Source organism: Lathamus discolor, chromosome 13 (assembly GCF_037157495.1).
Source record: "Lathamus discolor isolate bLatDis1 chromosome 13, bLatDis1.hap1, whole genome shotgun sequence".
NCBI lineage: Eukaryota > Metazoa > Chordata > Aves > Psittaciformes > Psittacidae > Lathamus > Lathamus discolor.
The window spans coordinates 11515350-11542409 of NC_088896.1; the positions used below are offsets into that span (position 1 = coordinate 11515350).

At 54.1% G+C, this 27060-nt stretch overlaps 1 long non-coding RNA gene across 1 annotated transcript in view; it reads right to left on the reverse strand.

The window, feature by feature from the left end:
- The window catches only part of LOC136021560 (uncharacterized), a 46738-nt gene that overhangs the window by 13838 nt on the left and 5840 nt on the right, over window positions 1-27060 (reverse strand). The gene's annotated exons all lie outside the window — the stretch shown is intronic.

The window sequence follows — 27060 nt, forward strand, 5'->3', positions numbered from 1 at the left end:
AAATACGAGCCCCGCAGCATAGGGAGAGGCTGGAAAAGCAGTGAGAGGGGAAGCAGGAAAACCCACAAGCCCTGGTGCTGCATCCAAGTCACGAGCCCATGAGCTCCCTGCGGTTCGGTCGAGGGGAAGAGGATTCTTCCTGGATGGTACAATTCCCTGCTCACATCTCTCAAGTCCAAGGAGACAAAGACAACAGTGTCCCTTCACTCCCACCTCTCCCGGGAAGGAGGGATGGACCAGATGCTTCTGACACCCCACAGCAGGCATGATGCCCTGGGGACAGCGGGGTCCCCGTTCAGGGAGCTGTGGCTGCATGGACCAAGAAGCTCCTGTGTGTTTTCTCATCCTCTTTGGGACTGAGCTACCCACATCCACAGGCTCCAGGAGGGATGGACTTGGGGCAATGAAAGCAGTTGTGTTCCCTACAGCTACAATGATAATAAACAACCACCACCGATGTGCTGAGATGTCCCTGCACCGGGTTGGCAAGGGGGGTACCGTCAGCCAGGATGAGGGGGATGAGTGGAAACTGCTGTACAGCCCAGAAGTGACCAAAGCCCTCGGGTTTTTACTGCATCCCAGTTAGTTACTGCTGGAAAAGTCACCAGCAGACCCTGCAAGTCGTTCACTCCTCTTTAACCTGGCACATGGGTCACCCTGGGCTGCAGCTCTGCTCACGCGAGTGGCACGAGGAGCATGGAAACCCTGCAGCAACGTCCAGCTCCATGGCAGGGAGAAGAGTCTGCTCCTGCCTCTACCCCATGAGTAGAGAGCACCCCTCAGGATGGAGTTTTGCCCTCAACACCCTTGGATCTGGAGAGCATGCAGGTGAAAGCAAGCTGTGCTGTCACTTAGAGGTGATGTGTCAGAAATAACCCAATACCAGCCCGGCAGTGCTCACGCTGTAAGAGGTGGCACGACAAAAATCCTTCTCTCTCCTATGGGTTTGCTTCCTTCCAAAACATCCAGTTCAGTTTGGCTTGGGTGCTTTAGCTTCACTCCTTCCTTCATTGTCACTGAATTCCCCACGTTTTCACTTGGGGAAAGGATAAACCTGCATCTCCCCTCATTGCTTTATGAAGCAGCAGCACCAATGTCTATGGCACATAAATGGGGAAACTGAGGCACAAGGAGGTGATCGACTCCAGAGCATCCCCTAGACCCAGAAAGGCTGACTGGGGCTGCAGGGCCACCAGCTCACCCCTGTGCTGCTCAACCACACTCATCCCCATGGAGAGGGCTGCCAGTGAGATGCTCTTGTACTACCCTCATTCCACAGGAGAGCTCTCCTAAAGCAAACAGCTTCGATCCCAACAGCAACAATAACGCCAACCTATTAACCACACACTGCAGCGCTTCACGTTGACTTCACTAGAGCTCACCCGAGAGCAGCGCGGGCTCGGCACACACCCAGTGCCCCCTGCTCCCCCTCCACTTTCTGTCCAACCGGTTCTGCTCTATCTCTGTTTCAGGCAGGATTTATCAGCCCGGCCATCTCCAGCAGCAGAAAACCCACCCTGGGGAGTCCCGCGTGGGATCAAGGAGCAAAACCACCTCTTGCAGCAGGACATTGAGCAGCTGTGCAGGAGCCAGAGGTGTTTTTAAGGCCACGATAACAACGGACCAAGCTGCTCTTTCCATTTGAAGTCTGGGGACCCGATGCTCCGGGAAGGAGGGGTTCCTGCGCTGGGCAGAGGGGACAGCTTTGTGGTTTTAAACATCTGCTTTGCAACACCCAGGAGCCCATTTTGGCCGACAGCCTCATGGCTGGAACACGGTGGGGCTTAAAGATGCTGCAGCTGCTGGGGAGAGCCTGCCAGGATCCTGGCATCCCGCGCCACCCTGGAGGTCCCCAGCCATCCCACATGGCACATCTGCACTAGGAGGTCGGGATGCCATTGCAATTAATCCCTACCCCAGGCTACACGAACTGGTGATGTCCAGCAAAATTTGCCACCTTCAGGCAGTGAAATACATTGGTCACAGCATGAAATATAGAAGAAACTCCAGCCCACAAGGCAGGAGGACAGCTGAAAGCCAAATCACCCCAGGACCCCATCCCGTCCCATGTCTCTCAGGCTAATGAATCTCAGCCTTGCTCCATCCCAGCCTGGGGATGGAGCTGCAGACCCAGACGCTTTCTCTCCTCACTTCAGGGAACACGCATGAATGTTAAGGTTTCCTGCCAAGTATCAATTGTGCAGATGTTGAATTCCTGGCAGGGACCTGGACCCTGATCCCTAAGGTACTGAGGAAAACTCTCCCAAGCGCAGGCTTTGGCTGAACTCTTTTCTGAAGCCCTGTACCCACACACTGGGCTTGCACAGTGGCCCATGAATGCAACACCCAGGAGGGAAGCAGAGCAAGTTCTTGCAGCATCCAGGATTTCCATCTTGTTTCACTTTGCTTTCCGTATATGCCTGCTAATTCATTTGCTCCTGGCCCCCCATGAGCAGGGATGACACGGAGCCAGAGCATCACCCCCAGGGACCCAGCTGACTGGTTGAAATCAGCCACACACCTCGACAGCACAGATACCCCAAGCAGAAACCATCGAAATCACGTGCAGAAAGACACACGCATCCATGCACTCTGCTCCCCCACAGCAGGGCGATTTAGGAACCATAGCAAAGATGAGGCTCCGCAATAAGACAACCCGACAGAATCATGGAACGTTGACAACTGTCAGTAACAACTACAGACCCTTGTCAAAAGCCCCTCTCCAGCTTTCTTGTCAGCCCCTTTAGGTATTGGGAGTCTGTTACAAGGTCTCCCCTGAGCTCTTATAAAGTCTCCCTAATGATGTATTATTAGTCCCTTAGGACTGTTGAAAGGTCTCCCTAAGATTGACTTAGTTTGCATGAGCACAGCTTATTCTCCTGGAAAATCAGCATGAAAACCAAGAGAAGCTGCACATGAACACGAGAGCAGAGGTTTGGAGAACAGAATGAGCCCAGCGCAATGCCTGTGAGCGGCGCTGGGTGCTGAGGGCTCGGGGCGCATCCTACGACAGGCAGCGATGCTCGAGGGGCTCTCCCAGCCCCACGCAGCCATCGGAAGGGCAGAAAACGATCCTCGCGTTATGTCAAGCTCTTGGCAAGCTCCCACCCGACGCATCCTGTTCACTGCTTCGTATCCGGCTTGGGAATTCCAGGAACATCTGCACGCTTCCCTCGCCCAACCACACATCTGCGTGTCCAAACCTGCTCCCGTCCTGCCGGCTCGGCGCTCGCAGCCGGTACCCCCCGCACCCTGCACCAGCCCCTTCCTGCTCACCAAGGTGGGGGGGAAAGCAGCGAGTCCTTCAGAGCATGAGGCCAGCTGCCCCAGGAGCCAAAGTGCTTTGTCCCCAGCCAGTCCCCTTGGGTAACGAAATAGATGGGCTAAGCTGAAGCTATCACTCCTCATAAAACACAATGCAACATCTGGAGAGGATCTCCCGCATGCTGGGGATGCTCACAGGGTGTGTGGCCACACATAGAATGGTTTGGGTTGGAAGGGACCTTAAAGTTCATGCAGTTCCAACCCCCTGCCACAGACAGGGACACCTTCCACACTGGGAGAAGCCTGAGAAACACTCTCCTCTGACCGGGAAGCGATGGCTTCTTCCCTCCTATCCTGCTCCTCCTGCTCAGTAGGAAAAAGCTCCCTATGGCAGCACCGATGGGAAGGGGGCCTGGCTGGGGCAGAGGAGAAGGAACAGCTCTGCCCACTCCACCAGCATTCACCCTCCCTTTGCTAGGAGCAGATGGACGTGGCAGGGCCGTGTTTTCCTAGCACCTGCCTGGTTTTATGGAGGAGCAGAGCTTACCTGGCATCTGCAGGCTGCATAATAAACCCTTTCAGCAGCAGCAGGCTGGTGTGCGGGATGATGTGGGAGGCAGATCCCAAACCCACACTCCCAAGTGATTTACAACCGGGGAAAACTCCATCCCAAACACCCCGCCTGTTTGCCATCTCCTGCTCCTGGTGTCCTGGCCCGTGCACACCATTAAAGCTCTCCAAACCCTTTGCCTTTCCTTGGTTGCTGCATCTTCCCATGCTTGCCTGCTGTCCCCATATCACCACGCTGGGGGATTCCCACTCTGGCCATGCATACACATCACTACCTCCAGCAGGAGCAGCCCAGATGACAGAGGCTCCCCTCTCTCCCACACCGGGTCTATATTCCAAGGCCACATCCACTTTGTCAGCACCGAACAGCACATCCCTCACTCCCCAGGATTAGAGGGCAATGAGAAGCTCTGGCCAGGAATCTTTGGAGGTACATTAGGAAGGAAAACACCCATTTGAGATGCTGCAGACTGCAAGAATATCCCCATCTCTTCCACAAGCCAAAACATGGATTTATTGCCCCCTCCACAGTGCAATGCAGACGTGAGACCTCACCTCCCCACAGCTCATCGCCACTGGTACAGTGCACTGGGGCTGGCAGCAGCTCACCATAGCCCTGGCATGTAAAGGGTGCACATTGGCACCAAGACCCATGACCTGGAGCTGGCGCAAATGGGGCTAAAAGCTGCTGGTGTGCTAAAATATATTAAAATCATTTAAAAACCCCGAACTCCCCAAATTCTGTGAGCTGCATCCGCGATGGGGTGAGCGAAGCAAACACCTGCGGGTACACGCGGGCTCACCATCCCTGCGCCTGGACACATGTCCCTCCGCAGACACTTTCCTACCTTTAAGGCACCTAAAACCCCCCGAGGCCACCTTTTCTGTTCTCTTTACAGAGCAGCTGAGCACCGTTTCACGCGAGCAGCAGTTCCCTGTGTTTATTTTAGCACCGGAGCAAGGCTGAGGTTTAAAAGGCAGGACTGTTTCTGGTGGCTCCGAGTTGAAATTTGGTTTCACAGCAAAGAAGGGGGAGAAAAAGGGGGGGGGGGGGGAAATGAGGCAAGAAGGGGAAGAAAAAGGCTGGGGTGAAACTTAAGAAGTCCCATAAACTGCGCTGAGTCCTGCAGAACATCCCCTGCAGCCCCACGCTCCCACTGGAGCAGCCGAGGCTGCCAAGGGAGCAAACAGACCCTGTAATTATTAGGCATGGCCAGACCCTGCAAGCACCTTTGCTCACAAGATCTCCTCCCCAAATTGCAAGGGTTGGAGCAGTCGCATCATTGCTGCCCGTACCTGCATGGACAGGCACCAGTGCCCTCTGCCCAACTGCCCTGGAGAGGAGTGGGATGAAGGAGATGAGTTCATGAGCATCAAACATACAAAAAGCTGCTATAAAGAGGAAGGAAACAACCCGCAGGGCAGGACACAGCCTGAGCTACAGCAACAATGGGATGGACCGCATGGATGGTGCCTACAGCCTCTTTGGAGAACCTGAATGAACCCACCAAGGCTGACACAAGGGTAGCAACCAGACCAGCACAGGGCACATGTAAAACACCTCCAAGCTCCTTCCCAACTCCGTTTTTACAGTTTCACACTTCTTTGGTTCCATCACCCATCAGCAGGGATGAACCACACGCTACAGAGGAGCATCGGGGCTGCCCACAGGCTCTCCATCCTCATCCCATCACATGGACCAGCACCAGGGATGGGCACAGAAAGCTGGGTTTGGTTCCCAAGCTGTGAAGAATGAACCTTCTCATTCCAGAGCTTCCTTGGCTGCTGCAGGTAAATTAAGGGGAGCGGAGAGGTAAGAGGGAGGCAAAGGGATGTGCAGCCCTATGCCCCTGCTGCGGCCCAGGAGAGGCCATGCATGGAATGAGCTGGCGAGAGGAAGACAAAAGGGACGCTTTGTGGAGAGGCTGAATTAATTCAGCTCCACGCAAAGGAAATTCGTTCCCTTTGCCAGAAAGAAAACAAAATGGAGCAAGGAGCCCAAAGGAGTGGCTCAGCAGAGCTCAGATCAGCACAGCACAGCTCAGCTCGGCTGCCTGCAGCACCTCAATGGCAAATCAACTCCTTCTGCCAATGCACCACACCAAAGGCACCCGTGTCCCACCCCCAAGACCATGCAGCACCTCCAGTTAGGATGTCAGGGACAGGGAACTAAAGGCAAGAGAAACTCAGCTTAATAGAAGAGCTGCAGTCAGGCTGTGCTTGCCTGAGATTACAGAGAGGAATGCAAGTCTCCTTTATAGCGGGTGCATTCGCTTGAAACAGAAATGAATGGAGCAGACTGCAGGTAGGAGAGGAAAAGGAAAACAAAGCTTCATATGACCTGGATTTAGGGTTGGGATGAGATCTGGTGACTGCCTGAGGGCCAGAGAGTGGTTGCACGCTCCTGCCCCATTGCAGCCCTATTTGATGTCCTGCTCCAAAAGCCTTGACCCTGGCCATGAAACCTGCTTGGTTGGGAGCACCGAGCTCCTCGTGGCCCATGGGAGTGTCATTAAGGCTGGCCCTGCAGCAGCAGCCAACCTACAGGAGAAAGACATCGAGTTTTCTCCGTGGCTCCTAAATCCAGTCACCAGCCAGCACCCAGCTCCAGTTGCAAAGGAACACATGCCTGTGTCTATCCCATTCTAAAGGAAAGGCAAAAAGCATCACTTCCCCCTCTTCCAGGCAGTTTTACCCAGGTCCCATTCCATCCAGAGAGATGAGAGCCCTCAACTATCCTGCAGCTCCTCCACATGGTGCTCTGACGGCCCAGGAGGAACTCGCTTACCCCTGCATCCATCTAATATCTGCTGGATTACTCCCATAAGGGAAAATTCATCCTTAGCATGGACAGGGCGTGCAGCATCTTCAAAAGAGACCCCTCCTTACACCTGCCAACAGCCACCTCACACCCATGAGCTGTACCCCCCTAAGCAGAATGGCTCTTAGCTCCTCCTTCAGCACCTGAGCTCCCAAGGACATCAGTGAGTTGCAAGGAGCCCAAATCCTTCTGTGGATCTTGGCTGAAGGGACTATTATTTTATCCCAGACTCGGCAGGCACAAGAAGTCCCTCCTGTGTGCTCTGGGAGGGGAGGACCAGAGCAGCATCCATCTGCATGGCTTCAACCTCCTCCTAATGACGCAGCAGCACCTGGGAGCAGCACTGGAGAGCACTGTGATTGTCCTACGCTTGCAGGTGGAACAGCAATGTATTTCAAGAGCATCAGCAAATTTTACTATGAGAAGTGGTCCCTTCCATCTCCTCCCCTTAGCACCGCTCCTCAGCTCTGGGGAACAATGGAGAATCATCCTTAAAACCTGGTACTATCCAACTGCATCTCAGGGCATCGTGTGCCTCCAGAAGAGAGAAGTCAGAAGCTTTGCCTTCCCCTTGGCCGTGCTGCACTGAGACACGTCTCTTATTGATGCCATCTGCGCTGGGATAAAGGCGCTTTGTGTAATGCCCATCTCTCAACACATTCCCATATGGAATTTGATCAAATTGGATTTAACTCAACAGAGCTTTGAAATTCCCCCCCTGCTCCTCTGCTTCTGACACAACCACAGATGCCATCCATGACGCTAAAGGGTGGCTGGCACATGGGCATCGCTGGCAGCGAGCAATGCTCTTGTGTGAAGGATTAAGCTCAGCTTAATCTCCTGGTTAAGAGCAACAGAAAACAAACAAGACCTTGGCTTGGGGTGGGCTCACTGGGTACCACAGTGGCTCTATGGCTCCATCCCACAGGGCTGGTTCCCCCCATGCACCCCTTGTTCCTTCAAGCCCAACCAGGGATTAACACACAGCCTCATGCAGATAAGCATCTTCCCACCCAAAGATCTCAAAACATGACCCACCACTCCACCCCTTCTCAAAGCTCCTTCTATTCCTCCTCCTCCACAAGGACTGGAAAACAGGTTTGCAGGGACCTCAAGGTGCTTGCCATAAAAGCAGTGGCTTAAAGATTCACCCGGATCCAACTCAAAGAAAGAGAAGGTTAAACAAGCAAAGAGAAAGCAAATCGCGAGCCTATCCAAGAGCAACATCACTTGGCAACTTCGGTTGGAAAACTTAGTAATTCTGCACAATTTCAAGAGGAGGGAAGTGGATGGAGAGCAGGAGAGAAAAGGCAGTCTGGAAATCCAGCAGCTCCCTTCAGCTTTCTCTCCCCAATCAAAAGCAAGGCTGGGAAATAAAGAGAAACACAACATGTTGTTGATGACTTTTCCATTAAATACGCACATTTAAACCCCCTCTTTGTATTCCAGCCTTTGCTTGCAGCCTCAGCAGGCCCCACTGCTTTCCCCCCCACCACCACCCCTTCTCCCCTCCCTCCTTTTTAATAATAATAAAAAAAGTTATATGACTTTAATTAAATGCACTTATTAAAAGGGTGAAATATTTGGAGAGGCTGTTTTTACGCTGGAGGCACATTTTCCAGCATGCTGCAGAGTGTCTGCATCCGCCCGCCCCAGGCCATTTTTAATGCACAAATAAATCCCCACCTGAAGTGCTGACAGGTTATTATGCAGTGTGGCAGCCAACTAAAGTAAACACAGGGGCAAAGTTTTAACCTCTTGCAGTCGCAGAGCCTGTCCCCCACTGAGGAGGACTCAGGTGTAAATGACCAGCAGCCAAAGCATCTTCACTGGGCATCCTCCCTGCGCCTCCCGGCATGGCTCTTGGTGGTTGAGCATCAACCCAACCACCCAGCACACACTGACCTCGTCCAGTGTTTTTAGCTGATGTATTAACCCATAGTAATTAATTCATAAGAGTAAATAAGTATAAAGTAATAGGAAAGGGTTGACTGTCCCATTCAGCATGCAGTGCTGGAGAGGTGGAACAGGAATAGGAATATTCATATAACAACAGGACACATGGGATAAGCAGCAGAAATGAACGTTCTCCACTGAGTCCTGCTGTGGTGTTCCCATGTCAGCAGCCACAATGAAGAGCTCCATCTCACCCAGGCTCTCCCAGAACAGGGAAAACATTAAACAACCCAGAGCTCAGCAAGCAGCCAGGGCATTGCTGACTCCCAGTGGTGCTGGGCAAGCTGCAGGGATGCAGGGACGGCAAAGGGAAACTCCTCTTAAACTGTTTCCTTTCTGCTCAGCAGCAGCTCATGGCTGCCTGGCTGTGCCATAGAGAAGATGGGTAATTCCCATGGATGCCTCCCAGCACCAGCCCTGAGCTCACTGCAGCCTCCCCAGCACTCAGCATGCCCGGCTGTGAGTAGACCTGGCCTCCTGCATGGGTGGGATATCTCCAAGTTAACCACATCTGATTTCCATCTGCGTTTCAATAGCCAACCTCAGGGTTTGCATATGCCTTTATCAGCAGTGAAACAAAGATAGGGCAGACAATCTACAAACAAATAGCCTACAAATACAGGGAGGGAAGGAACCAAACTGACGATTTGCTGCTCTTTCTCAGGACACAGGGACACACGGGGCAGCTCCCTCATTCCAGTGCTGGAAAGCATCCCTGCCAGCCTGGGAAACAGGGGAGGTTCACCAGGGCTCCCACATTTGGAAACAGCAGCTTTTAATTCCATGCATCCACATCCAGGCACCAAATGTGCTCAACTCCCAAACCTCCTACTGCAATTAACAGCGACTAATAGCTCCATGTGCTCAGCGCCTGCGAAAGCCAAACCATACGGGTGTCCTCACAGCAGGGCTGCCAAAGAGGCAGCAGCCACCTCTTCCAGCCTGCAGTTGAGGCATTAAGCTCTTCTTTCCTGGGGCTGAAAGGATGCTGGAGCATCCTTTACTCAAGGAGATAGAAGATGCTGGCGCAAGGAGCAGCATCCCAATCTCTGCATGTTGTTGTATGAGGCATTCTCTGCCAAAGTAAGTTATTTACATGGAGCTGGAGGAGGCAGATCACCCACAAGACTGACTCTCACCATAGCCATGCACAGCCCAAGAGCCATAACTCATCCTCCTCGGATGGGTGAGGGACCTCAGCCCCTTCCAGCCTGGCATGGGTCACTTGGGTAGCACATAGCGAAGATGGGCTCGAACAGAAACATCTCTCTTGTCTTAAAACATTAAGGCCTCAGCTTCACTTCCACATCTGACAAGACGCCGCATGCTCTGCTAATCCTTGGGGAGATTAACTTTTTATTTAGAATTCCTTCCTCTAAATGTGGCAATTATGAAGGGTGGTTTTTTTTTTCCTTCTTTAAGCTTTTGGCAAGGAGAACACTTTCTCCAAGTTGGCTGGAAGGGGTAAGTTAAAAGTGGATCTCGAGTCTTGTTTCCCTCTCTGATCCAAGCCACAGGAGCCCCTTACACAAGGGGATGCCCCTTGTCTCATAGCCGCAGTTTGTCATTGTCCGTGCGAAAATCCAAAGTACATCTGGGTTTGTAAGAGGAAGGGAGAAGCTGTCCCAGTCCTAGGAGAAAGTTGGTACAGTAACACTATGGAACAGAAGTGCTGCCAGCAGAGCTGCATCAAAGGCATGTTAATTGCTGGGCTCTGGAGCTAGCAAAGTGCCGTGTTTCACCCTGCGATGGCTGCAGCTCCCTGGTGGAGGAAACCAGGCCTGGAGCATCCATAGGGAGATGAAAGGTATCATCTGCTCCAGGGAATCCCAAAAACCTGAGGCATTCGGTTACCTCTGCCAGCACCAGAAGGGATTTGTCCTGCCATGCCCATCCCCTCTCCTACCCGTGTCCGTGGGGTCAGGTGCTGGATGGCCACTGCTAACTGATGCTAATTCCTGACCCTTGGCTTGGCCATGCTGTGATCTGCCCCTGGAGTTACATGACCATGAGCTTCACCTGGAAGGAAGAAGCAGTGACCTCCTCGCCACTAGGGATGCAGGGATGAGCTGGGAAACGCACCTTTTATAAGCCATACATATACATATGAATCTTCTATATACGGGTCATATATAACATAGAATTAGAGAATTATTAGGGTTGGAAGGGACCTTAAAGCTCCTCCAGCTCCAACCCCTGCCCCGGGCAGGGACCCCTTCCACTGGAGCAGCTTGCTCCAAGCCCCTGTGTCCAACCTGGCCTTGAGCACTGCCAGGGATGGGGCAGCCACAGCTTCTCTGGGCACCCTGTGCCAGTGCCTCAGCACAAGCCTGGCCAAGTGCTGATGCTAAGGACGCCTCTGGGTGCAGGGAGTTTGGACCGATGGGGTCCAACTCAGCCAGCCCATCATTTCCACACCCCAAAAACTCAACCCAAAGAAGGACATGTATAAATCTGAATCTCAAGAGACGATGACAGGGTGTTTTCACATGGAAGCACTGAGCCTGCTCCCATGCAGACACCATCCCGTGTGCCCTGGGCAGATGTTTCCACTCACCAGACAGAACGTGACTCCAGCAGCGGTGGAGCAGTTTATATGAAACCCGAGGCAGGATGCCCCAAAGAGAGCAGAGGCAACCCTTACTGTATGCTGAGGGGGAAAAAGCAAAGTATCAAGTGCCTGTAGCTGTCAGAAAGCATTTCTGCAGCTTTGGCAGGACAGACACAACTAATTTAGCACAGCCTCGCTGAGGTGTATTAAGCTGTCAGTCTGGATGATACGAATTTAATCACTCGGAGCAGATCAAAGCTCCGCAGCACTATTGGTGGTGGGATGGACACACAGGGATAAAGCAGAGGATGGATGTGCACAGAGCAAGGAGCAGGAAAAGGCTGTGTGATGTGCAACAGCCCAAGTGTGCTCCCAGGACATCACCTGCCCATGGGGATCGGCTCGCCATGGGATGCCAGATCTCTACTATGCAATATTACATGGAGTGCTAGAGCTGAGCAGTCCCTGCCTGTGACCCAATACCATCAGCTGGACTTAGAGCTGGCCACAAAGAATTAAATGCCATCAGGAAGGGACAACAAGTCATCACCATCCTACAGTGAATGATTACAGCCGTGGAGACCTCCCCCGCCCCTTCCATCACAGTGCTGGCAACATCAGCCTCACCAACCCATCCCTTGAGGACATCTTGGCTCAGAGCATCCCAAGCCATCACTGATGCTCTACACTGCGGTAGGAATGGTGCATGCCATTAACAGGGATATCACCAACCACCACCAGCAGAATTCCCCATGTAAGCATCCACTGAGAGAGGAGAGGTCTCCCTGGAGGGCTCTTGTAGCATCCTCACCAGGCCCACGAGCTCAGCCACAGTCCATCACAATCTCCATCCCACCTATCTGCAGCAGCAGCAGCTCAGCCTCTTGCTGTAGATCCCACCAAGCTGTCACAGGGCCAGCCACTTCCCCCTGTCACTGCGATGCCAATGATGTCCCTTCGTGCCACCCACCCTCACCACTACCAGCAGAGGAGGGGGAACAGCAGCCAGGGAGGCAAAAGGGAAAACTCCGGATTTGCTCACAGCTGGAAGGAAAGTCTCCCATTGCGGCAGGGATTTAATCTGCGTTTCCCTGGGATGGATTAGCCTTTGACTACTCCATTAATTTTTACTGAGGTTTGCTGGGCAGTTTTTACTAGGGCTTGCTCAGAGGGAGGGAGGAGGGGGGGGGCTGGCTGGGGCCATCCAGATGCTGCACAGTGCCTATCCGGCTGGGGAACTGGACCAAAACCAAGAGATTGGGAATCAAAGCATCTCCTGCAGGAATGTGCCCCCATCTGGGGCCCTGGCAGTGCCATGGCCACCTACATTAACCCTGGGAAAGGAGGAGCAAGCAGCAGGATAACCACCTCCAGACACTGCTTCACCTCTCTGGTGCTCAGACACCTATTCCTGGGATACAGGCAGTGGTCGCTCAGTGATGCTGAGCAGGGCCAGGCAGCAGCAGCAGCCTCTGCTTTGCCATGGACCAGAGGAAAAGGTGTCCGTGATAGACGATAAGAGGTCACAGACATCCCCAGGCTCAGCAATGGGCAGAGAACAGCAATACGTCCATCACACAGCACACGTTTCTCGGTACTGCTGTGAGCAATGCTGCTTTATTTATTCCTTTTCAACGTGCAGAAGTTAAGCCCAGCCTTCAGCAGCTCCAGCGGCCACCGGGGACCCCAGCCTGCTTCCCAATTATCCAGCGCAGCTCCCCCCGTGCCGGTTATGGAACGCCATCCGAGCCCCTTACATAAACCTAATTAGCAGGGCTCTGCTTTCAGCATGGCAAATGGCTCTGCTAATCCGGGATTTGTTCTCCTAGAAACTAATTCAATCACCCAGTGCCAGCCGGGCTGCTCACGTGGCCGAGGGCGACAGCAAAGCCAAGAGCTCTCTGGCCCCCCGAATGAGCTCGCTGCCCTCTCATACCGCAGCAGAACACGCTCCTGGGGACCTTAATCCTCCAAACCAGCCCCAGACAGAATCTACTGCCTAAAAACAGCACTGAAAGTCATTAGAGAGCTGGGGAGAAAGGCCTGGATTTGTCTGGAGCAACCCAGCAGCCCCATCATCTGCAAAGGATCCTGCTTGGGATGGCCAGGAGGTTATGGACACCTCTAATGTCAAGTTGTCACCTCTGATGGGATACATCGCTTCATCCCAACACAGGCAGCACCTCCGCTCCTCACCTGCCTGGTGCAAGCTGGTGCACTGAACAGCCTGAGCAAGGCACGGGTTCTGCCTCTGGCACCAGGACACTGTTCAGAAGCATCCTTCTAAAGTCCTTCCAACCAACTGTGAAGCTTGTGGTGTAGGAAAAGGAAGTTCATGTGCTGCCAGCTTCAGGCAAAGCAGCTCTTATTTAAGCTAATCTTAATGAGTTATCTCCAGGATAACCCAACATCAACAGCAGCTTCCCCAGGCACTATAGGGTACCAGCAGCCCCAGCACACAGCAATTCTATCACTCCTGGAGCTCAGCATTCCCTGAAACTCATGAGATGGGTTTAAAGAAAGGTAGATCCTGGGATTTAGCATATAGAAAATTTGGTTTGCGTTCCCTTTTATTTGCCTTCTGACTTTTGAAACTCCAGGGCTGTGTTTTCCAAGTCAACTTTACAAAGAGAAGAGCTATAAAGTTACTGAAGACAGAAAACCTTACCTTGCAATCACCCAACACCAGGATCTCAGATTTTAAGACAAAAAAAAACCCCAAATATTTCCAAACCTTTACTAAGCATGAAATTCCAGAAATGGCCATCACTGCAGGGCTTGGCTCAGGGAGGTGCAGGGTACACAAAGTTATCTGTGTTACCAAAATCTCTGTAAAAGCAGGAGTAAAAAGAGGAAGCACCATATGAAGCCAACACCAAACTAATTTAATATGAACTCCCATAAGCACCAGTGGATCTGGTAGCTACAACAGGCATGGTCCCCATCACCGTCAAGTGTGCCAGCACAGAGACCTCATCTTAAGTGCAAAGGGAGTTAACGCCTGTATCCTCTGAGACCCAGACCTGCCCAAGGCACTTCAGGCAGGAGAGCTCAGACCAGGCTGGCCCCTACCCACATGTCCCCAAGCACAGGGACAGTGATGCCTTGAGCACCACTGGGGACAAGCCTTGGTGTCTGGCTGCATCCTGCATCCCCAAGGCACAGCCTCCTGCTGACTTTTGGAGGTTAAAAGCCCTTCTCTCTCCTTCTTCCCCCCCAGCAACTTCTGAGCTCGGAGTCTTTGGCAGCCTGGTCATGGAGCAGCTTCCAGGGCGCTGGCCAAACACCCACCACGTTAAATTCCTCCTCTCACCTCTGTAGTGTATTGAGCCTTCCTGAAGGAGAGCCTTTGAGACAGCTCGAGAGGCAACACAAGCTTCAGGAAGGAAAGACAAAAGGGAGCCCGTACAGTCAGCAGCTGCAGCCCAAGTGTAGGGGCAGTGGGAGCTGGGGAGGCTGCCGGAGCAGGTACCAAACAGCTCAGGAGGGCTGTGGAAAACAGAGGAGCCCTTGGTGGAGCTCCTGCCTGCAGTGATGGGATGCCAGGGGACAAACTGGTCCAGATGTACCCACCAGACTTCCATCCCCCAGCACCTATGGAGCTGTTTCTCCTGTTCGCTCTAGGAATTCATCTTACCAGGACAGCGCTGCGAGAGAAAAGCCCCACTACCCAGGCTCCAAAACACAATACACATAACTATGGGCTTATCTTGCAGGGCAGGGTGAGGTCTGGTTAACCTCCGAATTCCTTGCAGCTGCATTAGGGCTGCACAAGGTCCATGCATCACTCCATCTACTGCATGGCTCCTTTATAAAGTGGAGAGAAAACCTGCTCAGAGGCACCAAGAAAAGCCCCATAGGCACAGCTCTGGCATCACAGGACAGGCCTTAATAACACAGCACAGAAACAGGCTTTACCAGAAAGAAACCAAGAGCTGGGGAGAGATGGGTGGTCTCGCTAAGGACAGAGGGTACAGGGCGCACCCAGCACTGCCTGCAGCCTGCTCCTCAGCCTGCAGCATCCAGCAGCTCAGCAGCAGCCAAGCAGGGTGGCTCCAGCCTGGGGCAAACCCCTCCACAGCACATCCAGGTCTTGGGATCCATCCCAAGGGCTAGGGCCGGGTCAGACACCAGCCAAGAGCCGGGTCTGCATTGGAACAAAGTCCCAGCACAGCCAGCCCGGCTCCTTGCATTGAGCCTTTCGGAGCCCAGCCGGAGCGCGGAGCGGGGCCAGGCTGGGGGGCCCGGCTACGTGATGGGTTTCACAGGGCACCGGCTTCAGTGTTTCACTGTTTACACTCCCTTCTCTAGCCAAGTGTAAACGTTTTTTCCCCTCGACTGTGGAAAGGTGAAGCAAGGACATCTGCAGCCAAGCGGCATCCAGGCTGGGAGGGCTCTGGCAGCGGCGCTCGGTGCTGCAGCGCTTCTGATTTATAACCGCGCTCATGGTAACCTTGGAGAAAGGCAGGAATCGGCCTCCTAATCCCTCAAATTAAAGAGCATCCAGAAAGCATCATTTGGGAGTTTTCTCCTTTCTGAGCTTTCCACTAGAGGACTTGGTTTCTGGCTTAAGAAAGTTGGCTTTCACAGACAGCCTTAGGTAAGTATGAAATCCAGCACCGACATATGGCTCGTCATCCCAGAGGATCCCAAAGCAAGGGAAACTCCACCTCCTGGGTAGACCCTATTCAGAGCTCCTGGGATTCAAAACCTTAGAAGCAGTAGCCCCGTCACCAGTTCACAAAGAAAGGACCCGTCCCATGTCTCCAGCACATGTTCCCTGTGGAACGGGCAGAGCCCAGCCCATGCTGTGGCTGTGGGACCGCTTCATATGGGATGAGAAACCATCAGCCTTCACTGCACAGCACACATACAATGGGCCTTCCAGCCTTGGAAGGAAGCACACATTCAGTAGACAAGGAATCTTCCAGCTCGCCTGCTCCAACCCCAGCACGCAGCTCTAGGACATGCAGCACAACCCGGGACACCCTGACCACGATGAACATCTGGTCTCTGCTTCCCCCATCCAGAGCCAACTGCTGGCTCCAATCCCAGCCCCCATGGGCAGGGGGACAGTGGGGACACCAGTGCTTGGCCACTCTCCTGTCCTAGACTTGGGTGAGCATCTACCAATAGCCTCAATCTTCAGCACAAAAAATACAAATGAAATTCAAAAGGCAGCTTAGAACAAGGAGGGGAAAAAATATAAAGTGGGAAATATAAAATTATAAAGGGAGAAACACAAAAATACAAGAAATTGAACCTCTTTTTGTTTCTAGACCTTTCCTTTGACCAAAGTTCCTGAAGACACAGCTACATAAATACCAGTGTATTGAACCCATCAGGCCGCACTAGCAGCACATCCAAAGGGCAGACGTTGCTCCAGACACATCCCTTTCAAGCCCCGGCTGCAGGTGCCCCTTGGGAAGAGCTCCTCCACGGCATCCAGATGTCACACACAGGCATCACCCCATGGAGCAGGGACTTGCCCTGTCTGGGCATGAGCTGCCCACGTCCTTGGTGCGCAGCGAGCAAACACTGGGTTATCTCCCCTCGGCAAACAACCGGGCCATTAAGCGACGGGGCTCAGACAATATTTAATGCCCCTGATCGTGGGAAGGGGGCAGCAAGGGGGAGGCAGAAACCGGAGGGGGAATTCCACAGCCGGAGATTAAACGGAGCTGCAAAGCGCGCTGACAGGTTAACAGACAGGTAATATCCCAGCAGTGTTTGCACAGCCAGGCGAGCGTCCCGGCAGCGCGGGTGCATGTGGTATCCCAAGCACCAGGACCAGGATTGCTGCACTGCACGAGGCCGGGACTCGTCTCCTGCGAGGTAGGAGCTGACCCAGGCTGGAGCAGGATCTGCTTCCACATCAGCTTGATGGATCCAGAAACCTTCAGTGCTGGATCCGTATCCCAGTGGGGCCAATCCAAAAGTGCTTCCCTGGATGGACCTGCCCGTTGAGGTGTTTGTTGGCACCCTAGAACCTCTCCTAGCAACTCCTCCATCCCCAGCTCCCAGGGAAGAGCAGAGCACAGCAGGACACAGCACTAAGCACTGTGGAGCCTCCCTGCTCAACATGAGCCCTGTTGGGCCCTCCGCCAGCCCTCGCTGTGTCCCTGAGGAGTTTGGAAGCCCTGGCACAGCAGGCGGGGTCCATGGGCTGCTGAGCACCATCCAAGATGCCTTCGGCAGCAGGAGCTGACAAGTGATTAATAGAGGTTACAAGGCTGCATCAGACAGGAATGTGTTATGAAGGGCAACATCACAGCAGCGAAAGGTGTTAAAGAGCCAGACAGGTTGTTTATAACTCTCCATGAACACCCGATTAACCATTAATCCTCTGTTAGCTCTGCTTGTTAGGAGCAAGGACTCCCTGTGGCAGGGGAGCCACCACGGTTGGAGCAAAGCAGAAGCACTTCAGAGAATCATGGAATGAGTTGGGTTGGAAAGGACCTTAAGATCATCCACTTCCAACCTCCTGCCATGGGCAGGGTGTCCTCACACTAGGCCGTGTTACCCAAGAGGTGTCCCTGCCTGTGGCAAGGGGTTGGAACTGGATGAGCTTTAAGGTCCCTTCCAACCCAAACCAGGCTGTGGTTCTATGGTTCCCCACATCACCACTCCATGAACAGCACATCTGAGGTCCCCCAGTTCCTTCCCAGCAGCCCTAACCTTGGGATGGCACGGAGACCCACACAGCCTCTCTCCACCAGCATCCTAACAGGGATGCTCTTGGCATACCTCAACACATCTCATGAAGAATACGGAGTCGCCTGATGGGTGCATTACCAAAACAGCTCCAGGGATCCAGCATACAGCAGAGCTCCCTTCTGCAAACAAGCACAGGGCAGGAGTGAAGCTGGGGAGCACATTGGGGGCTCCATAGGGAGGGTGGGAAGCCACCCTCCAGCCCCTGCGCCCGGCTGCCTTGCAAACACTCACACCTCCCACAACCAGCCAAAGCCTCTTGGAACACGTTTCAGAAGCAGGAGGACGCAGGTTTTATGAGCATCCGGCAAAGTCCCGGCCAAGCAGGGGAGGTCAGCACAGAGCTCGCTCCACCAAGTGCTGGAAGGGATGCCAGAAAACATCAAAGCAGAGCACAGCTCCTCGGCAGACAACTCCACCGGGCGCTGGACCGGGATGCGCCGGCAGGAACATGGGAAGCTTCTGCTCGGCATTGGCACCACCGGCCTCTCGCCCTCCTGTCTGCAGCCTACTCTGCCCCTGCCCCTCTGGGGGTTTAATTGTATAGAGTGGAGTTCTTTGCCAGATATCCAGCTCCATTCCTGCCAGCAACAGCTGGTTCTTCTCACCCAGTCCCAAAAAGACTACAAAAGAAGATGCCAAACCCTCCCACCACAGAAACAAGTTGGACTATTTCCATCCTCCCAAAGCAAAGCACTTCCCAGGACCAAAAGGAAGCATTGCCCATGCCCAGGGTGCCTGGCTCCATGGCCAGCTATTCCCATATCCCAGCTGGAAAAATAACCCATGCTAAAAACTGATACCAGGTTTACTTCATGATAAAGTTGCACTCACAGCTCTCATGCCTCCATTCAGTGGGGCAGCCAAACACAAGCCAGATGTAAAAGAATAGCTTACATCAACCTTGCAAGTACGAAGTTGTATTTCCACATGGAAAAGCGCAGGGAAACACAGAAGTAGCACCCACAGAAAGCAAGCCTTGAGTGAGAATTGAGCCAGAGTGCAATGGCCACAACACAGAAGCAGCAGCAACCGCACACAGGTGAGGATGCTGCTACCCATAGCTCCCCCAAACACAATGAGCATCAGAGCTGCTCCCTTTGCACGTTGCTCCCTGATGAGCTGTATCACTCACAAGCAGAACCTGCTCCCCACTCAGTCATATACTTCCCTGATGTTTGTATTTGAGGATTTGCTTATCACATCCCACAGCATCCCCCCTGCTCCTGCCCAGCCTTTCCCACCCCATCCCAGCTCAGTCACGGGGCAAACACCAGGAAAGGGAAAAAAGGAAACTGATGGAAAGATCACCAGGCAAAAGCTGTGCTCCAAAAATGTCTTAAAGGGTTTGTGGTCACTGTGGTGCCTTATGGCTGCTGCTGAAGAGCTCGGATGTACTGAGCCACCATAGACCCACGTCCAGTATTCTGCTCCAGCCAGAGGTTTTACAATGGGCTCTTGAGTAACTTCGGTGACTTGCAAGTCCCAGTCTTCTTAACCAGGAGGCTTTAGAAAATCCCAGCCCTAATCCTTCTGCGCTGCATTAGCTGCCCTTCCCTTCTGTAAAAAGGGGATAATATCTTCCTGCCCCAGAGGAACAGCGCTAACTCTGCCTTGGAGCTGCTCAGATGCTGTGGTGTAAGAGCCTTGTAACAAACAGAGCTCCACCAGGAACTGCTCCACACACACAGCTTCAGTGATACCTTTCCTTTGGGTATCCCCTGCGCCCCAGCAGCTACGGGATTCATGGAAAGAGGAAAGCTGTATCCAGAGATACCTGCATGCCTTGCTCAAAGCAGGAGCAGCCAGACAGGGTCACTGCTCTGCCTCCCCATCCTCAACGCAGCCCAGGGCAGGCTGCGAGGAGCAAACCCATCACAGCAGGACCGAAGGTGGGGTGTCCACGGGCTCCGTGCTTTGCTATGATTCCCTCCATGACTTCAGATGAGCTGCTTCATCCTTCAGAGCCTCAGTTTCCCCTCTTGAAAACAAAAGCGAAGCAAACACCGCTTCACCGGGGGTAACCAGCCCCAGTCTGCCAGGGCTTTACAGATGCCTGGAGCCCATGGGCAGGGGGAGTGTGAGAAGAGCACAGGACACTGTGGCTGCTCACACGATGAAGAAACTGGGGCTGAGTCACGGAGTCAAGGCCGCTGGTTCAAGGCAGGGAGCACGCAGCAGACACCCCACAAACTGGTTTCCAGGGAAGGGATCGCGGTGCTTACCCCGGCACAGCAGCGCATGGCTAACGGGGACCCTGCACCTCCAGCTTCCCATCAGCACAGCTCTGGCCCTGGCAGGGCTGGGGGCAGCTGGAAGGAGTTTCTGGGCCACCACGTGCAGGAGAGGTGGGATGCTCGGGGGGTGTTCATCACATCCATGGGCATCACAGTTTCAGAGGAGCATCGAACTCAAAAACCCCACAGATGAGGCCCTTAGTGACATGGTTTAGTGGTGGATTTGGCGGTCCTTGGGTAACAGTTGGACTTGATGACCTTAATGGTCTTTTCCAGTCTAGCTGATCCCAGGATTCTGTGAGTCCCAACCACATACTCAAAAGGAGTTATTTTATCACACAGGTGCCTCCTACAAAAAGGGGACATAAAAGCTTGACTCGTCCTTGCAAAAAGTGCATTGCCCACAGGGAACACACAGCTTTCCTTGCCCTTTAAATCACTCCTCTCCCTCCCTCCTGCCCGCACAGCAGTATTTATTATCGCCACCGATTGCCTAATCTCCAGCACATGCTGCAAGAGCAGAACTCGGGACAATGTTACACATCAAAACCCAGCCACAGGGGAGAGATGTGGGAAAGCTCTTCTGCACAATGAGGTAACCGGGGAAAGCAGCTCATAGCCCTGGGCAGGAGCAGCGGCAGCAGGCACGGCCCCAGGCTGGCTTCATAGGGAAGGATGGCAGAGGTACAGGAACCCAAGCTGCTTTTCCCTGCTTCCCCTGGGACAGTCGCAAATGAATCCCTGTCCCATGACAGAACAAGCAGTCATCCAGGACTCCCTGCCAGGGAGGAGGTTCCCATCCTTCCATAGAAAGGGGTTTTACTGGTGACAAAGTTAAGAGGATGCTGGTCAGATAGAGACGTCAACGTGTACGGATGGGAGCAAACCCCATCTCAGACCCCATCCACACACTGGGGCAGTTGCATCCTTTAATCTTCTATAGCATTCACTAAATTCATTCCCAATTCCAACCTGCCCTTTCCTGCAGGGAAAAAGTGAATCCCCCAGAGCTGCTCCAGCCAGAACTCCTGCCCAAGAGCAGAGAAAAGCCTGGAAGCAAAGGAACAGCAGAAGAGCAGGTCCATAAAAGCCCTTTAGAGCCCAAGCACCAGGATTTGGTGCCCAAAAGACACCCACAAACCCTGGGAAGGATGAAGGAAAGAAACAAAGCAGGAAGAAGAGGGAGAGAGGGACGGAGGGAGGGAGAGGGCGAGTGGGACAGACAAGGAGGGCAAGGGATGAGAAACGAGGGTAGGATCTGCTCGGAGCAAGATCTACAGCCTGTTCCTGAAGCTTCCCACTTGTGTGCCAGGCGCTCCCGAATACTAATCAGAGCTGAAAAAACCCCAGACAATTAGGAAGGAAAGTCTCTTGGCAGGGTTTCTCCTGGAGACGTCGGGCTGGTTTTGTTTATGAGCGAGAGGAAGTGGTAACCGCTCCTGTTTGTTCTCGGGAAGAAAAGAGAGAGCTCCAGTGATTTAATTTCTCTGCCGAAAGCCCTGGAGATTTCGCCTGCTCTGGATTCACCCTCAGCCTTTTGTTACCAGAAAACACTGGGGCTGGTTTTTTGCTCCCTCCCCTTCTGCGTGGGGAGGGAAAGGGGCAGCGGATACAAAGCAGGCATTTTTGTCCACAGAAAATATCAATGAAAAGAGCATTCCAGAGGCCAAGGCGCAGCGCGGCTCCCGGCGCACAGGAGATGGCCTTGCGGAGCAGCCACCAGCTGTACCCCCGAGAAGGGCACACGTATAAGCTCAGAACCTCCCTCGCAACGCAAAACCAACACATGGAAAGCTCCGATAACGTTGTTTAACAAGCATTTTGCCTCAGAACCGATAAACACAAGGCTGGGAGTTGGGACTGGTGCAGCACGAGGCTGTGCAGAGCAGAGGCCATGGATCATAGAATCACGGACTGGCTGGAACTTCTGCCTAAGAGCTCATCTCAGTCTCCCCTCTGGCAGGTTAAAGCCATTCCCCTTGGCCTGTCCCTTGTCCAAAGCCCCTCTCCAGGTTTCCTGTACCCCCTTTAGGCACTGGAGCTGCCCTCAGGTCTCCCCTTAAGGAGCCCTCTCTTCTCCAGGCTGACCCAGCCCAGCTCTGAGCCTGGCTCCAGAGCAGAGCTGCTCCAGCATCTCTGTGCCCCCTCTGGACTCACTCAAGTCACTCCACATCCCTCTTGTGTTGTTGCCCCCGAGCCTAATGCAGGACTGCAGGATGCTCATTAACGTGCAGGTTCAACTTGCAGCTCATTCAGTACAAAGCAAGGCCCTGCATAAACATTCCATTTGGTTTTAACACAAGCCACGTCGGGAGGGCTTGAACTAGCCCCTTGGCAAATTAAACCAGGTTCACCGCGGTTTATAGCGGCAAGCGGAAGGCACAAGACACGCATGGAAGGAGCACGGCGCAGTTGGAAGGACGGGTCCTGGCTTGAGAAAAAGCAGGTCCCAGGTCAGACCCACACCTCAGGCTCACGCAGCACCCAGAGGCAGGGGTGTGCTGGAGTCCTCAGCAGCGTGAGAACAGAGCCGGCGAGCCTGGCCCCAAGGCATCCGCTGTCAGAGGCCTTTAAAGCATCTCTGCTGGGCCAAGGGAGCAGCCAGCTTGAGAGAGCCCAAGGACCTCCTCCAGTGTAGCAGGACAGAGCCACAGGCAAACCGTGACACTGGTGGCAAAGAGCTTCCCGAAAGCTCCAGGCTTCCAGGTGCAGAACCCAAATGCATTCGCCATGGAAACCCGGCTCTGCGCTGGTAGCACCGGTGGAATTTGCAATGGGTTCCAGCTATCAAGGAGGCAGGGAAACCCTTCAATGTGAATGGTGCTGACCAAGGAGGCTGTAACTGCTCTGGAAGTGCTTTTCAAGGCAGCCAAATGACACTGGTTTATCCAGCAGTAATTCACCCGCTTCCAGACAGAGCGATGGGGAAGCAGAGCCAGACAACGCTCCTAATGCCTCTTATCCAGGGGAAGTGGGAGAAAGGAGGGAATGACGAGGAGAAAGGGAAAGGCAGAGAAGGAGCTCAACACCTTTTCTCTGGGGAAAGGAGCATGTTGAGCCATCCCTGTGTCAGCCCCACAGCCCCAGGAATGCTGTGTAAGTGGCCTGCTCAGAGCATGCCAGGGACAAGCAGGGACAGCAGATGCCTCTGCATCACAACCCACAGCATTGATCACCCCAGCATCAGCCTCCTGCTCTCCCAAAGCCCTCCTGAGCCAATTCCCTAGGCAATGTCCCACATATGGCCCAGAGCCACCACATGAGGTGCCCTCAGGACCAGCCCTGCCCTTCCCACACACAGCTCCAGGTCACACTCACTGCTCAACTTTAACCATCCCCAATCTCCTTCCTCCCCATCCCTTACTGCCTTAACACCCTGCTCTTGGCTGGTGCTTTTGGGTATGTACCTGCACGAGCATCCCTTGCATTTCGGAACTGCTGGGAGCCCCAAAAGCTTGAAGAGACACAACCCTTGAGTGGCTCACTTGTGTGCCCACCATCACAGAGAATGACTGCTAAGGCGTTTAATCAAAGCACCAGCGAGTGCCCTGAGCCACCTCCAATGCTGAACACCTAAAATTCAGCCGGACAGGGTGCTGGGACATCCAGTCTAGGTCGCGCTGTGCCTGGAAAGGCTGATCCTTGAGGTCCCTTCCAACCTGGAATTCCATGACTCCCGCTAACACCCATCGGCAGAGCCGGGCGGAGGGGACCGACACGGACCGGGACGGCGACGGACACGGAGCTCCGCTGCCATCCAGCGGCCGCGGCTCGGGCAGCCCCGCTCCCGGCTCCACGGGCAGGGGCTGCCCCCGCAACCCCTCCGCCTTTCCCCATAGCAATCCCATTCCCCTTCACTGCATCCCGCTTCAGCTGCCGGCGATGCGCGGCTGTGCCCCGGTGGCTTCTGCTCCCCAGGAAGCTGATCACTGCACGGACTTCCCAACATCTTCCCACCTTTTTCAGCTCCAAGAACAGCGGGGAACAAGGACAGCGCGGGGCAGCACAGCCCAGGGGCAGCCCCCAGCCCTTTCCCAGGCTTGGTGCCATCGGCCGGCAGCAGCAGACACAGCCCTTGGCTCGCTTTTTGGGAAGCAGCCGCGTGGTATCTGAACCAAACCTCCCCGGCAGGGCTCAAGGCCGTGGGAAGGAGATAACAGGAGGAAAGGAACACAGGGAGGGTTTGTCCCACCTGACAAAGCACAGTGAATACCAGGAACAGGCACACGCTGCTCACGCTTCCAAGAGGCATCATTCTGTGGGCAGGGATTCACCTTAGGAATCCACTGGGTAACAAAACACATCTGTTCTGCCACCCCTCTGTGCTGACCGCATCGTGGGTGCAAGCACAGCGTGCTCCCTGCAGCCACTTTCTCTTCTCTTCCACTGCCAAAATGCCTGCAATGGGCTGTCACCAAATGAGAGTGGTTTATGTTGGAGGGACCTTAAAGCTCCTCCAGTCCCAACCCCTGCCACGGGCAGGGACCCCTTCCACTGGAGCAGCTTGCTCCAAGCCCCTGTGTCCAACCTGGCCTTGAGCACTGCCAGGGATGGGGCAGCCACAGCTTCTCTGGGCACCCTGTGCCAGCGCCTCAGCACCCTCACAGGGAAGAGCTTCTGCCTAAGAGCTCATCTCACTCTCCCCTCAGGCAGGTTCAAGCCATTCCCCTTGGCCTGTCCCTACAGGCCCTTGTCCCAAGCCCCTCTCCAGGTTTCCTGGAGCCCCTTTAGGCACTGGAACTGCTCTAAGGTCTCCCGGAGCCTTCTCTCCAGGCTGCACCAGCCCAGCTCTCCCAGCCTGGCTCCAGAGCACAGATTTAGCCTCAGCATACTAAGAACACTCAAAGATCCCCCAGCAGCAGCCACCATATCCCCTTCTCCTCTTCCCTGCCATTCCAAGGGTCCCCCCGGCCCTGCAGCCGCAGAGAGCAGGATCTGGGACCATTTTCCCGTTGGGACACACAAGATGCGGCTCCTCCAGGCCCTGGACCACGCTGCCGCGGTCCCCGGTGGTGCCGCCGCTGCCTGCCCTCGCTGCCTGCCCTCGCTGCCTGCCCTCGCTTGCCCCCTGCTGGCCCCGCCTGGTGCTGCCGGTGCTGCCCGGTCCCTGCCCGCCGCGGCCGGCAGGTGTCAGCGTGCATCCAGCAGCTCCCAAAGGATGCTCCCGGCGGGATCCCGGTGTAAACCCTCCAACATCTGCACCCAGGTCCCGGCAGGAGCATCACTGCACACACAGAGAGCGAGCGAGCAAGCCCCAGCGAGGGCATCTCCTCATGGGGCATCTCCCAGAACAAGCTGAAGATGCAGAAAATGAACCCCACTACCAGCCTCAGCACCAAAAGTCACCCAGGCACTGGATCCTTGAGGTCCCCTTGAGACAAGCCACACATTGTTCCCAGTAATCCAAACCAGCAGCAGGCTCCCCACTTGATTTGACGCACTTTAAAGCATAGGAAGCCAGCGGGGTCCCCCCTTGCTGGGGAAAGAAAGGGAAACAGGCTTGGGGCTGCCTTGCTTTAACTCCTTTGTCTTTTACTCAGCAGCGTAACTCCAGGGAGAACACTTAGCAGGGATTTCAGGCTGAAATGGTATTAAAACGTTAGTGCTTTGATTAAAAGAGGAGGGGAAAGCCAGTTCAGCTCAGAAACGAACCTGTGTCCTCTCCTATTCCCCCAGGGCAGCAGGGCACTGGATTCAGCCTTTTCTCCTCGAGTCTGGTCCCACAGGAAGGCCCTTTGTTAACTAAAGAAGGAAGGGAAGGACATGTTCTTGACTCACCCAAAACCAGCAGGATTTGTCCTACACGTGTGTGGATTCCTTCCTCCTCCAGAGCTACGATGCTCAGAGCAACCCAAAAAGAGAGAGCTGTGGCGCTGGGCTGTAGCTGCTGCTTTTCCACATCTGTCAGTTGGGAGGGTTCATGTAACGAAGCCAGTTCCACCACATTAGTAACAACCACACAGCAGGATGGTGCCAAGAGAAGTAATCCACCAGGTCCTGAGGAGCAGATGGCTGCAGCCTGCCGGCCACGGCAGTCCCAGCTACAGACAGAAGGGAGCATCCAAATCCCACAGTCCATGAGGGCCTCGGAGATCCCGGCAGAGAGCAACCATCCAGAGACAAATCCTCACGGCTCAGGACCATTTGCTTGGTGGAGGGGGAGAAATCCCAAGCCTGCACATGGACACACTCTTGTCCTCTTGCTTCTTAGTGACAAGGACAGTCCAGCAGCTATTGTGGCTGATGGCATCTGCCCCTTCAGGTAAGGATACACTACAAAATCCTGTAGAGAAGTGTGAGGGCAAGGGAGGAGCAGCACCTCTTGGCCTCCAGGTCTGCTGCAGCTTCAGGAACACCTGAGGGCATCAGAGCACATCCCATGCAGTGCAACCGCAAGCTATTCCCCAGATCAGCATTAAGAAGCCAGGATTGTGCCACAATGAAGGACTGCAGAGGGTTGCTCTTGCTACTGCTGAGCAGGGGTTCTGGCCATGCTGGTGGACACGTCCCTGGGGAGCAGGCAGCACTGGTCAATTCCTTGCTCAGCTCTTACAGTCCCAGTTGTCAGGTCAGTACTGGTCACGCTGCCCTCTGACACATAGGATAACAGCTTAAATCCATCCATGGGAACAAGGCAATGACTTCTTCTCAGGGCAGCACATCTCCGCACAGCGACTGTGGCGAATACAGCAAACAGCTAGAAAGTTCACAAAAAGGTGATGATTTCCTCTGATAGCAGCAAAGCACCACCTCCTACAGCCGTGTCCAGGGCAAGGCGCTGAATTCCCCTCCAGCAACAGCTTCCTGGTGAAATCAGTGCCCGCAGCATCTCTCAGCTGTGCTGAGCCCTTCCCAAAGGTCTGCTCAGAGCCTGAAGGACCTGCTGAAGATGTGCCCAAGCACACGATGCTCAGAGGGATAACCCCCCTCTGTTACCCCTTACCTTT